The sequence below is a fragment of the Bemisia tabaci genome, chromosome 8 (assembly GCF_918797505.1).
Source record: "Bemisia tabaci chromosome 8, PGI_BMITA_v3".
NCBI lineage: Eukaryota > Metazoa > Arthropoda > Insecta > Hemiptera > Aleyrodidae > Bemisia > Bemisia tabaci.
In genome coordinates, this window is record NC_092800.1 from 3,761,027 (window position 1) to 3,775,548 (window position 14,522).

General features: G+C 42.2%; 1 protein-coding gene and 1 long non-coding RNA gene across 4 annotated transcripts in view; both read right to left on the reverse strand.

The window, feature by feature from the left end:
• LOC140225307 (uncharacterized) overlaps positions 1-14,522 on the reverse strand; it is a 197,936-nt gene that overhangs the window by 158,576 nt on the left and 24,838 nt on the right. The gene's annotated exons all lie outside the window — the stretch shown is intronic.
• The window catches only part of sbb (scribbler), a 411,047-nt gene that overhangs the window by 104,489 nt on the left and 292,036 nt on the right, over positions 1-14,522 (reverse strand). The window contains exon 2 of one of the 3 annotated variants that reach the window (XM_072303748.1): positions 1,149-1,204. The exons of the other annotated variants lie outside the window; for them this stretch is intronic. The gene's annotated coding sequence lies outside the window, so the exon portion shown is untranslated. The remainder of the gene's footprint in view (positions 1-1,148; positions 1,205-14,522) is intronic. 3 annotated transcript variants of the gene reach the window in all.

The following is a 14,522-nucleotide window of genomic DNA, read 5'->3' on the forward strand; positions in this document are numbered from 1 at the left end:
GCTAACCCAAGTTACTTTCGAAATAACACATCAAACTCTGATCGTTTGAGCCCACCCCAGCTGAATTTCCTCAACTACACAATATTTTGCTCATTGAAGGTCTATATTTTAAGAAATGGATCATGATCTGGTCATTGTGGGCCTCTTAAAGGTTCTAAAAACTAATAATAGCTAAAACATGGATGGAAAGGCCGAGTTTGTAATAAAATGCGGATTTTTGGGCATTTGACCGCAGTCCCACAAAACCCGCATTTTTTCCGCCGAAATCGGCCAAGAGACCAATGTTTGGGCCAGTATTAGAGCCAAAAAGAGACCAAAATTTATCAAACGATAATGCACTTTGTAAAATACATGCAGACTTTCAATGGGCAAAAAATCGTTAAGTTGAGGAAATTCAGGGTGGGTCCGAAAAAGGCCCTTATCGATATACCCTTCTCTTACTCAAAGAAGTTTTTTCTAAAAATGATAAGACTCGGCAGTTTCCATCCTATACTTGGCTCTCTTTTGCAAGTGAATAGAAAAAAAATAAGTGAAATTCGCTGTTAGCTCAGTTCATTCTAAAGTTACCATTATGGCAACGTTGAAATACATCCTTCAGACTGGAAAACTACCGATTTCCCACTGTTTACAACTAACGGATTATAGGATTTATCACCTTTTTTTTTTACTGAAACAAGAATATTTTGTCGAAACTATTCATGCAGCATAAATAAGATACTTCGGATGAATAATCATTTTGTGCTTCACTGATAAAATTAGGTACCCATGCAACTAAAAATTCAAATAAACTGAATGATAACACGTACTACCAAGACGACACATTGATTTTTATCATCTTGGCCAGTAAAACCACACAAAAAAAACTTTTGAAGCGCATAAGACAAAACCACACGAATCTTGCAACAGGAGTATATTTGACAGTGATTAACTTTTCAAATAAGACCTGCAGTTCACCAATTTCAGGATCTCAACATTGTTGCTGTTTCTTTCGCTCAGAAAAGCAACACCAAAGTTGATCTTTCACAAGATCTACACCACCAATGCGTTATCAGCAAAAATGTTTTGCAATTAGTTCCGAGCTGCTAATCGGCTGGTTTATAGTTCAGCTAAAAACTTAAAATAGATATGTGCAGCGAGCTAAATCTTACCATAGAGGTTAGAGGTTGTCATTCATTATTAAAAGAGTAAGACACGGTACTCTTACCTGAAACATACATAAAATTTTGCGGATTAGAAGAGAAAATATTTGCACACTGACGTACATTGAAATAACATGAGAAAACCGTCAATGCAACTCAAATGGAGACTTTGCACGAAAAAAATGCATTGCTTCATCTGAGAGTGTTTAACGAGCTGAGTTCGTGGTATTTTCATAATTTTTTTCTAACATCAGAAATATATTGTAGAACAACAGATTTAAGAGTCCGAACATCTACCAATTTGTGACGTCACCGGTCGGCATTTTGCATTTGAACAAATGAATTTTGGCATATAATGTTATTTTGTAACATCTCCTCCGATAATTGTTCAATTTAGAAATAATGGATATCATTGTGCTCAGTTCTCGTTGTAATTTCATTTTGTACATGAAATTAAAGAAGTTTCAGAAACTCGCAAAATCTCCATTCCGATAAGAAATGTCGCACCTACATCGGACGTTTGAATTGTTAAAAGGGAGCCAAAGGCAAGGCACAACCACAACTGGATTTAGATGCAGTCCTAAGATGACTTCATTAGTACTTCGGGGACAGGAATTGGGCTGGTAGCGTCACATGTATAATTGAGAATTAAACCGATTATTTTCCAAATCACGTGCTAAGCACCAATCTCTCTTTTGGTGGCTGCAGGTTGTTTTTTATTTGTTTTCTCTGGTATAATCAATCATGTCTAATTTCAAAATAGCCTTCTAAAAGAGCTTACATTTTTGTTGGAATTTGAAGATTATCAACAAAGCGAATATAACGATTTTTCTTGTTTTTCTCGCATTCGCAATTTTGGCGTTTGCGTGACTTGGAAAAAAACGGTTCAATTTTTTAATTATTACTGCTCTAAGTGACGCATTCATTGCGGGAGACACTTCGGAATCTCGCTGCGCCGTATCGATCGAGCGCGCTGAATGCTCAGCGATTGGGATTGCAGCAAAAAACACTCCTGCTCTCGAGTTGAAAAAGGACCATTAAACAAATCGCTCATGTCAAAGCAGGCAACGAATTACACGAGAAGAAAGCCAGAAAAACGGTGCAAAAACCCTCAGTGCGTACTCTGTTCAAAAAAAGGCAAAGCAGAGAAGGGGAGAAAAAACCTTGAACCAGCAATAATGCAAATATCTCGCACACCTTACTGAATGCGCTCGTTTGCAGGGCTGCCAAGCTGAGGAAAGAACGCCACAAGAGTATTCAAACGTTGCCATACTTCTTTTTAAGAAATATGAAGTTTCCCAGAAAATCCTACTATTATTTTCTTGAACATTTTTCAACATTTGGACCGCGTTTAGCAAAAAGGAACAAAGGAACATCAACTATTGCCAAATTTAACCGGGAAATTTAAGTTTTTTTACGATAGAACCTATGTGCGGACTCCTTTGAAAATTTCAAGGGATTCGCTTCCGACTATGCAGAAAATGAGCTGAAATTTGCACAGAAATCCGCACAACCGTCTTTCTGCAATATGGCAATAGCTGATGTGCCTCCGTTCCTTTCTGCTTAACGTGATAAAATTGAATATTAGTTTGTTCAATGAATCCTGAAAATTTCGTTGAAAAATAATGATGAGATCTCTCAAAAATAAATATCCGACCTGGGGAAGTTAGACAACACTCGAATACTCAAACTGCTTTTTTTCTTGGCACGCCAGAGCGCACCTTCCCTTTCGAGGAGGCAAAAAATGGCGTAAAAAGGGGTCGTCCGTAAAAAAGGGGCGCCTGAAAGCATAAAAATATTCCGATGATATCGCCGGGTAGTGACGCAGGATGAATCATCGACTATCGATATCATCCCATTTGAAACTATGGTGAAGAATCGATTATTCAGGCTTTGATGATCGATTCTTTCCCATAGGTTTAAATAGCAGATCAATCGATCGATCATAAAATCAGACACGTCACTGCATCGGAACCAGAGTTCCGCCGCGCAGAACAAAAACAACGTAACTTTACGTTGAATCAATCGTATGCGATAGCAGTTCGATGTTTCGCTCAGTTCAAAAAATGGCGCATTGACTTCAACAAAAATTTAAGGATTCAAGTTTGAAAAGCTGGAAAAGAGGAAATTCCTGACAATTTGACTTTTCATTGCCCCTCTCAGAATCACAAAAACCCGTTCCCATGGATGACTCGATTGACTTTCTGTCGTTTTTGGGACGAATGAACGTAACTCCATTCCAAGGTTAAGAAATTGACTTTAAAAAATCGGGTTTTTACAAAAATGTACATGTGCAATTTTGCCCAAAATTTTCCTGATTTTTACATGAAATTAGATGAAAAATCAGTGAAATGAACCTAGGGTTCTACAGTTAAAATTTCAATTTGCGAGCGGAAATTTGGCAAAACTGAAAAGTCGTTACGTTCTATCGTGGGATGAACGACGTTTTGAGGATATGTGGGTTGCATTTTGCAAAAAGGAACAAGTAGCATTACAATATTGCAAAGATTGTGCAGCTCCTTTTGTCTTGGAAGGAATACCTGATCATGCATCTCTAAAAAAATTCTATTTAGCTCGCTAAAAACTGTAAATTTAGGGCAAAAATTACCATATAAACATACTTTTTCAGGGTATAAATCGTTATATTGCAATGGGTGAAGTTGGACAATCTGAGCAACATTGCAATGCTCCTGCTTCCTTATCGCAAAATGCAATCCATATTTACATGTTTTTCCAATCGAAATCGATACAATCGCATCGATAGAGCGCCTGTTTGCAGTATCGAATACGATCCATTTCCACTCGAGTTGAGCGGTTCAAGCTTAAGAGAGCGGAACTCACCGCTGAGTGAGTCGCTTAGGGTGAATTACGAAAACATATTCGTAATTGTCATCGCGAACAATGGGAGGGGCGCCCGGTAATGATATTCAAAAGTAATAGTATTTCTCATTATCGTCATCGTCGTCGAGATAATGATCGTCGACGCTGGGTCGAACCGGGAGCAGGATAATCCGAGCGACTGGCATTAGCATATCGTGCTTTGCAATAAATCGATCGATCTGCCATTTAAACCTATAGAGAATAATCGATAAACGAGGTATACCTTAATAATCGATTCTTTACCATAGCTTCAAATGTGAATATATCGATAATCGATCGTTAGGCCTCGCCACTGCTCGGCTCTGACGTAATCGAGTTACCGATAACCATCCGCGGTCGGAGTGCGCGCCATTACCCGCCGCGCTGGGCAAGAAATGCGGATATGCGTAAGGATAAGATTGGAGTTGCGCGGTTCTTGCGCGAAAGGGCGGTTATCCAGTTCGTGTTATTGTTCGAGCGAGCGGAGGCAGGTTCTGATGAGCTGCCGATGATTACTGAACTTGAATGGAAGTTGGCGCAGCAGCGATTCGTGTGTCGTGTATGCATGCTGCCGTGTTGAGGAAGAACGCCGTATGAACATTCGAGAGTTGCCAAAGTTCCTTCGATAAAATGTTTATTTTTGTGGAAAATTATGAATATTTTTCCTTGAGATTTTCGGGAACTTTAGATCGAAATACGAACAAAATTCTCTGGAAAATTGGAAGAAAAATATTCACAAATTCACCAGGGAATTCGTGTTTTATCACAGACAATTTGGCAACGCCTGAAGGCTCATACGGCGTTTTTCCTTAGCACGGCAGTATGCATTGTTGTTTCCTCGTCCGGAGTTTGCGTTATTCGACTCTCGATTACTGTTGAATAATTTCGGTGTTCATGGAATATTAACCTCAACCGAAGCGGGATTTTTTAGAAGCGTATGCTTAAGTAGAGGAAAACTATCATGTTTCAACACTCATCGCTAACCGCAAACAGAGAGTGAATTCAGATGTTTGCTGCGTTAAAATCCACCTTTTATTTTGACTTGCAAAAGCGCGTAGAATTACCACATCTGCGGGCTGATTTTTTTGAAATGGATACACAAAGCGATAGACAAAGAAGACATAGGAAGTATGGAGCTATCCTTACGGTTTAAAGTGGTGGTTCCTATAGACAAAGGGAGAAAATGCTGGACTTCCCATAGGATCACTCGTGGGTTGCCGTTAGATAGACTATATACCTACCTCCCCTCCCTTTTCCATTCCAACCACCCGCTTCCATCAATAGGATCCCTCCATATCCTTTTTGTCGCCTTTGTCTACAACTTTGTCTATCTATGTCAATAATCGGCACGCTGATGCGGTACTTCAATATACATAACAAGTTTTTTTTTTCTTCTTTTTTGATCTTTATAAAAAGTAATCCTAGGATTTCAACAATTCAGAGTGTGCCAATTCCGCTCGCGAAACGAAAACCAAACAGGAACCCAGCGATAATCACTCCATGTAGACAAGGCTACCGCGGACGGAGGTCCCTGCCACCTCGGGCTGGACCGAGCCAATTAAGCGCACGTAAAACAATCAAAACATCCCTCGAAAACGCCCCGTACGAAACGCTGTGAGGGGGAGGGGGCGGGGGGTGATACGTCGCGATGGGGGCCGCTCCGAGAGTATTATAACGTGTTTAAAAGCCACAAATAAAAAGGGTAACAAGTGGTGCGGGGTTTGCACAGTTCGTCGCTCTTCTATTTCATAAGGGCGTTTCTCTACTTCCGTATGAACCCCCGAAAGCATGAATTCATATGTAAAACAGGGTTCATGTGGATATCGCGATACGCCCTTACGTCAGAGGGGCGACGAGTTGTCCAGGGACGGACGCGGGGCGCGGATCGATGGGGGGAGGGGGCGCGGGGTTTATAAATCAATACGGAAGCGAGAACCACCACGTCGAGGTAAAACCGCACATGTCCCGTAGTGATTCCGCGGGGAGTTACGCGTTTTTCGCCGGGGCGCGCTCGGGAGTCGGTTCGCTGGCCTCCGACCCTTCTCTCCGTTGGAATTGAATAAATATCTGCACCGACAGGGCTGCCCCCCCCCCCCCCCCACCTCTCCGGGGTTTCGACCGTGGATTCCGACGTCGATGAATCGAAGCGGGGAGAGGCTGCCGTGGGTTTTTCATTTAAAACCCGGAAGCGCACTGAAAGCAGCCCGTAAATAAAGCGGGAAAAAATCACGGTTGCATGCAGGGGAGAGGAATTCACCATTATAATGGCATACAGAAGAGTATTGCAGGATAGTATCTGGTATGAAGGGAGCCAGTCATTTGATGACGTCATGGTTTTCAAGTTTCAGATAACGAGGCACTGGAAAAAAAAAACACATTGGATCTAGAGTCCAGACTCTTGAAAACATCGACAAGAAAAAATACTCTTGATTCAATCGGATTTTTGCTTGAATCAAGAACCATGCCTCTTATTTGAGCGGATTTCCTTTTGATTCAAGCTTAAATCTCATGGAATCAAGAGTCCTCTTTCTTGTCAATGTTCTCAAGAGTCTGGACTCTAGATACAATGTGTTTTTTTTCCAGTGAATCTGATCCAATCCAAATCGTTCAACGAGAGAATCGTATTCACAGAGGGTATGGATTCGATCGACACGAATCCATCCAAAAATCAAACGTGAATTGATCGATGACTGAATCGATCGACAAATCCGTAAACCGATCGACAAACCCGTGAATTGATCGACAGAACCCGAGTCGATCACAAAACACACGAGTCGATCAACAAATCCCATGAATCGATAGACAAACCCGGGAATCGATCGAATGTTGTCGATCAAGGTCACGTTTACCGTTTTTCGATCGGTACACGTGATTATTTCTCGATCGATTCGTGTCGATCGAGTCCAAACCTTCTCGCACTCACAAGGATTTACATCCATCTTCGACAGGACGTATTCATGCTGAAAGGAATTATGAACAAATTGATTAAATCAAAACGAATCCTGTGCCACTATACACATAGTTTACTTGATATCGATACGCGGTCAATTCAACGCTTGGCTGACATAAGAGCGTAAGTACACTCTGCGATGGCCCCTGTCGCCCTCAATGTTTTTTTTAGCTCGTCTCAATGTGTGGTTACGCCCTTAAAGCGACGAATTAAGCCATAAGAAAAATGAAGACTGATTATGTTTTGAAGCTTGCCGGAGAGTGCCACATAATCTTCCAGAAATAAGCCCTTCAAAGCAGAAATGATTTTTCTGAGCTGACATCAATGGATTTTGGCAGATTCAATGCATGTAAAACAACCGGTGCTCATCGGAGCAGGCTGGATGCCTCACCTAAAATCGATTATTTATGAGCGATTGGAATGGGGAAAAACAGAGTTGCCGGGTTGCAACGATCACTGCTGGTCCAGATGACATAAGCTCCTTTCCATTTCAACGATTTCAAACTTGAGCGCCTTCTAGCCTGCATGATACTCCACGCTTCACTGCGGAGTTAATTTAGTTGCTTAACCTAACCGAACCCAAGTTCGGTCGCTCCGTGGCGACAGTTTTATCCGGAAGACGATTCCAAACGAAAGCGCCTTCAAGCCTGCATGATACTCTAAGCTTCGCTGTGGAGTTAATTTAGTTGCTTAACCTAACCGAACCCAACTTTGGTACCTACATCGCGTCAGTTTTATAGAGGAGACGATTGCGAAATATAGCGCCTTCAAGCCTGCATGATACTCTACGCTTCACTGCGGAGTTAATTTAGTTGCTTAACCTAACCGAACCCAACATTGCTAAGGTAGGAAACTAATGATGCCATGCAAAGGCAGAACGGCATATAAAGATTCTTGGATAATATAAATATGTTTTTTGACAAAATCTATGCTTATTTTTCTTTGTTTCCAGATATTTTAGATTAAATTGTAAAAAAAATAGTCCGAAAAGTTGGAAAAAAAATATTTACAGCTTCCAAACGGATTCGCATTTTGTCAGAGGAAATTCGGCGACGTCTGAAGGTTCATACTGCGTTAGTTGTTTTCCTTAGCACGGAGGAATGCCTTATCTCTTTTTAACACCATCGTTTTTTATTAACGTCAGGTTGGTTCCATCTAAAATTTCGATTTCCAAGTATCAAAACCAAGCTTTCTTCTCACTCGATATGGAAACTGACAGCTTTGTGGCGAGTTAAAAACTTCAGCATCGAACTTGGAGATGAAAGTTGACAACCCGCAGCCCGATGACTGTTCAGTTTCGGATCCCGACTAATTTAACCATCGATTGGACGGATCAACCGCTTCCTACCATTGGGCAATAAAAATTCCGGTCTCTTTACGACCGGTAAAACCTCAACTTCGATTTTTTATTGTCCCGGTAGAACGCGGACTTTATCGGCGGAGCTGGGCCAATTTTGGAACTGGCAGCTCTCGGACCGATAGGAGGACGTCGAGTTGGAGCTAGCGCCAGGCGAGATCGATTTAAATGGACGCATTTCTATCAAACGGAACTATGTGCATTAAGACATGAGCCCTGAGAATCATAAGAATGTGTGCATAACAGGGCTCACGTCATAATGCACATAGTTCCGTTTGATAGAAATGCGTCTATTTAAATAGCGCGCACCTAATTATCCGCGTGATGGATGAAGTTGACATATTGTTTGACGACGAACCACGTCCGCCTCAACAGCAGACGCGTTCACAGAAAAACATCTGGGCCCCGAGTTATGAAGACTGTCAGCGAGAGATATTGGTCTGGTTCAGCCCCCTGGATGGGAATCGACTTGGGGTCCGCTTAGACTCTGACCTGGGTTGGGTAGGGGAGGGGGTTAGCAACACTCAAGGGATTAGGACGAGATAGACGACGACAAAAAGAGTTTCCAGACGGTTAGAAGCTAAATTAGTTTGAATTACGCTGATGCGAAAGCTAGACAAACTCATTTTATCAATATTGAAGTGTTTAAAAAAATTACAATAAAATATATCAAGAAGCTACGACGTGAGGCTTGAGAAGTCGAATAAGAACTGAGACGCTTTGTCTGATGACCCAGTCATTATGAATCCGAAAAAATAGAAAAAAAAATGACGAGAGCTAGATTTTGAGAGTGAGAAATACAATTTGCAAGTCTAATCTTTAGACATCGATAGACAACCAAATTAAAAAGTAAATCAATTACACTGATAGTATGAACTGATGAGACTTTTATTTTGACAAATATAAAGTTAATATAAAAAATTACTGATGGACCAGAGTCAAAAATTAATTAATATTAAATTGAGCATTTGCACAATTCTTCCAATTGAAGATTACTGCATAGTCGGTCAAAAAGTTGTTTCTTTATACCTGGTTTCAATATATTTTATTGAAAGATCAATGTAAAATGCCATGCAGGCAACGGCATAGAGGTATACAGGCGATCAAAATAGATCGAAGCTCAACTATTCAGTTTTTCAGGAGCTGGGTATTAAACTTAAAAATAATTCTTGAAAAAACGGTCGGATTCGAATACCGGAGTAAAGTCGGCAACATTCAAATGTTCATACACTGGGGAAAAAAATACATTGGATCTGGAGTCCAGACTCTTGAAAACATTGACAAGAAAAAACACTCTTGATTCATCAGATGTTTGCTTAAATCAAAAGGAAATCCGCTCAAATTAAGAGGCTTGGTTCTTGATTTAAGCAAATATCCGATTGAATCAAGAGTATTTTTTCTTGTCAATGTTTTTAAGAGTCTGGACTCTAGATCCAATGTGTTTTTTTTTTCAGTGTACGGTGTATACCTTCGCACGGAGGAGGAAAAGGTCGGAGGAGGCAACGAAGGGAGGGATATCGGACGGAGGACAGGGACGGATGACCGAGCTTTCGTCCCTCCTCAGACGTAAGGACGTAACTGATTCTTGGTTTGAGCTCTACTCTCCATATAACTCCATGCTTTTCATGGGTCACGTGGACGTCGAGATACGCCCTTACACCTGAGTGGCAAGGCTTCGAGCTCGATTACCACCCAGTCGATCTGCATCCGGCGTGCGTGAGAAACGACGATAAATTGAATCCTGCCCTGGCGTTGCCGATTTGGGATCACGCTCGAGTCGACCAGGACCGGTGGCGATTTGGCAACAATGTTCACCAATTTTCCATGAACGCAATGAGAATATATGGTAACTCAAGGCTCTATAAAAAAACTATGAGTAAAACATTCGCTTTTAAAAAAATCGACACATGATTTTGTCTCCTATTAGAACACACAATGCAGGTCACAATAATTCAATAATTGGACGTGTTTCTGCTAAACGGAACCAGAGACAGGTGGGAAGGAAGGGGTGTTCTCGTTAGTTGAGGGCCGTAAGAATGAATCGGAATCATAGAGCGCCAGTGACGTCAGCGGCGACAAAGCTTTCGTCGGCCTCGGGATCAAGGCTCTTTAGCTCATGACCCCTGTCCACAACGTTTTTGGCACATGCCCACGGCTCATGAGTCAGCAAATACAGTTGACGCTGGGTTCCGTTTGCTTTAATGTAAAATCCCGCTTTCCCCAAAAGGAATCAAGTGACCTGGTTACACACTCAAATTTCCGTCAAATTCCGATCAAAAAGATGACCAAGATGGCGGTCGAGAGTTATCCAAATTGATGAGTAAAATTAATTAAAACAGCGTGTTGATTGGAGTAAGCATGAAATAAGCACGGTTGTGTGGAAATCAGATGAAGGATGAGCCCCACAGTTCCATCATCTACCATCAAATTTTTGCAGGCCGCAGAAATTAGATGGTAGATGGTGCGCACCAGTCATCATTAGATCGGAAATTGATAGAAATTTGAGCGTGTAACCATAGCTAAGCCCACTTTCACATGATTCCTTATGCAACTCACCACGAGCACACCCCGTCTTTCCAACACGCCTCTAGTTCCGTTCAGCAGAAATAAGTCCAATTGGACCGAGTTTAACAGAAAGGAACCAAGCCACATCAGCTATTGCCAAATTTTACTGGGCAATTAAATTTTTTACGAGAGAAAGTTTGTTCGGATTTCTTTGGAAATTTTAAGGAGTTTGCTTCGCGCCATGGCAAATTTTCACTGAAATTTGCACGAAAATCCGCACAACCGTTTTCATGTAAAAAATTAAATTGCCCAATTAAATTTGGCAATAGCTGATGTGGCCTGGTTCCTTTCTGTTTAACGCAGTCCAATTGATCGAAGTTCAACTTTACTTAAAATAAGTCTCGGCCGTCGAAACGCGCGCAGGTATAACGTGAACTCGAGTGACGTCATGGGTGGTTCAACGTGACGTCAGAGCGGTGGCGTTCGGCCTCGAGGAGTTAGATTGGCGGCCTGCTCGGGATGATTGCGAGGTGTCGAGGCGTGAACGGAGGGCCGGAGCTCATCCGCTGGAAGCGTGTCTATTCTGATTGATGATAATCGGCGGCGCGGCGGCCGTGGCGGGGCGCGATAAACGGCGATTGCGATGTGACGTCGAGAATTAGGTGTTGATGTTGAAGACCCGAGTCGCGAGTCGTGTCTCACGTTCAGGTGAGAGTCCAGCACCGAGGACGCGTTGTCAGCTCACCGAGAAAGAAAAAAATACGCGTCGCTGGAAAATAACCAAGGATTGGATGTGTATAGCAATTTTGAATGCGTCAGTCGTGATAATAGTAGAATCTTGACTACCTACAGGATGGACACGTCGGTAATTTTGGAGGTCAGGGTATGAAGCTTCTGGGCCCAAAAGGACAGTCAATCTGAGGCCTTGTCTCCACGGGACTTTTCATGGGATTTGTCCCAAGTTCGAATCGCAGGAATGAAACTTCTGGGATTTTTCCCAGTTACCGTCTCCACGGGACGGGGCTCATTCAGTCCTGCGACTAGTTTGCACGGGAAGATAAATTAGTTAAAATCGAGTATTTAACCGGGATTAAAATAATAATTGCACTCAATTGACAATTAAACACATTATTTTAACTAAACAAACATGAACAATGTACTAATGAATAAAATATCGCACAATTCGTTTTCACTTCTTCTTCTTCTCTCAGTGGGTCCAAGGGGTACAAGTACCATACTTGGATGTATTTCTACCAAACAGACCTATGTGGAGGTGAGAAATATGGGGTGTGCTCGTGGAAGCTGCATAAGAAGCAATGTAAAAGTGGGCGTGATTCCTTTTGAAGAATTGGAAAAGCGGGATATTACATTCTATCAAACAGACCTATGTGCCAACTGAATGCGGAACTCATGAGCCGCGAGGATGGGACGAGAGCGTTGTGGACAGGGCTCATGAGTTAAAGACGAAGCGGAGCCGGGAAGGCGGCGGACGGTGGTTCCACCATCTCCGTTGACGTCACTGGCGCTTTATTATTCTCACTCACTCTTACAGCCAGAGAACTAACGAGCGCACCCCATATTTCTCACCTCCACATAGGTCTGTTTGGTAGAAATACGTCCACTTGGTACTGGGAAAAATATTGATTAACTCAATATTTTTCCCAACTTCGTAAGTGGGATTTTTCCCTGGGACAAATCTCGCGAAACGGCTCGTGGAGACAAGGCCTAAGGACTCAAATTCTATTATCCAGGACGATTTATTGCTACAATTGTCACGATCCATCGTTAGTAAACATGCATTTAACTTACTTATGGCATAAAGTTACTCATTTTGCAGTCTTAGGACGCTCATTTATGACCATTCATGGCCATCTTGTGTCTTAATATGGAATCTGAGGATTGGTATCCTATCGGCATTTTCCTGGTGTTTTTCGTGTTAGGGGGTTAGCTGCTCTTAGAACTCTATATTTCGACGTGGCCATACTCCCTTCAATAGGTACTTTAGTACGATCATGCTGTGGGGAGTGGTTGGCAACAACCCTTTACGGAAAAAAAGTGTTGTATGTTGCCTCCTAAAATTGTGGTACGACCCCACTTTGTTGGGTGGTACGGGCATTTCCAATTAGTTGTGCTAGTACTGCAACTCAAGTTGGGATAGTGCCGCACCATTTGGATTAGTAACCTAACTTATTGGGGTACCACCACAATTAATTAGACTGCATTTTGCAATTTGGACCTATAAATTCTGGCTCATCTGAAACAACACTCATAGGCGGTTCTACGGGGGTGCCAGTGGGTGCCGGGCACCCCCAAGCAAAAATTAAGTACGGTTATCGGAACCGTGAAATTACTGCTTTCCCTGGTAAAAATTGGCAGTAAAATCTGTGTTCCAAAATACCATTGACCTAAGGCCGGCTGTAAAATTTCCAATAGCTTCTGTAGCCGGCTGTACAATTTCTTATAGCCTTTTATAGCCGATGGCGATTAAGTAACAGCCGGACGATAAAGTTTATGCTAAACGTTACTAAATACGGATACTAAGACTTAGTTAGTTTTTAAACTACCGCTCTCTTTTATCGCCGTAGTATCTTAATTTATTTTGCGAGGAAAGCTCCGTACTTTTGATGGATGCCTGCCATTCCTAATATATTAGAGCGCCTTCAGTTTCGTATGATACTGTGCAATACCTCTGGTGTGAAATAGTTGCTTCAGACGCCTCGGCACGCTGCGGCGCGGCGGGCGGGCAGAGAGCGCGAAACGCGCATTGGCGCCTACAAACCTAACAGGGATACTTCACGCATTGCGCAATGCGTGAAGTATCCCTGTTAGGTTGTTAGGCGCCAGTGCGTCGCCGCGCGATGCGTGAAGTATCCCTGTTAGGTTTGTAGGCGCCAGTGCGTCGCCGCGCAATGCGTGAAGTATCCCTGTTAGGTTTGTAGGCACCAATGCGTCGCCGCTCCGCTTTGTGTTAGGCTCTAATATTTAATCTCGCGGAGTCGGCGTTTTTCAGCTCATGATTTTGAAATGTTTGCACACTCTGTATGGACCATCTCATTTTAATTGATGAAAAAAAAATATGTTTTAAAGGAAAATATAAATAGTGTGTTTTGTAAATATTAAGGTAGTTCCGTATCAATCTTAATGATTTCCAAAGCACACGAATTTCTACACAATTTCTTATAGCCTTTTATAGCCAATGGCGAGAATGTGTTTAGCCCGGCGATAGGAACTATAGCCCGACTGTATACTTTGTTATAGCTTCGTATAGCCCGGCTATATGAGTTGCTCAGCTTTCTACAGCCAGCTATATGATTTTCAATAGCCCTCTTTAGCCGTCTATAAGAACCCCTATGGTATTTTGAAACGCAGCTCCTATCGCCAATTTTTACCAGGGTTTAAAGATTCTGTATTCGCGCACACTGAGAAAAAATCCCAGCAATTAATTGAAAATGTTTTAAACAGAATTAATGTTGATAGCCGTGTTTTACAAAGAATCTACTGTTTTTTTATGGTAAGACTGTAGTTTTGATGGAAAGTTTTGCTAAAAATGTTCTACATTAAATGTATAGATATTTAAGTAGAAAGGAAGGAGAGAGAAAACGAAAGGAGGGTAGGAAAGGGGTAAAACTTGAGGGCCGAAACTTAGGCCTCCCCTGAGCGACCGTCCCCTTCGGGGCCGGTCTCCGACATTTTCCACCTCTGGGCACCCCCA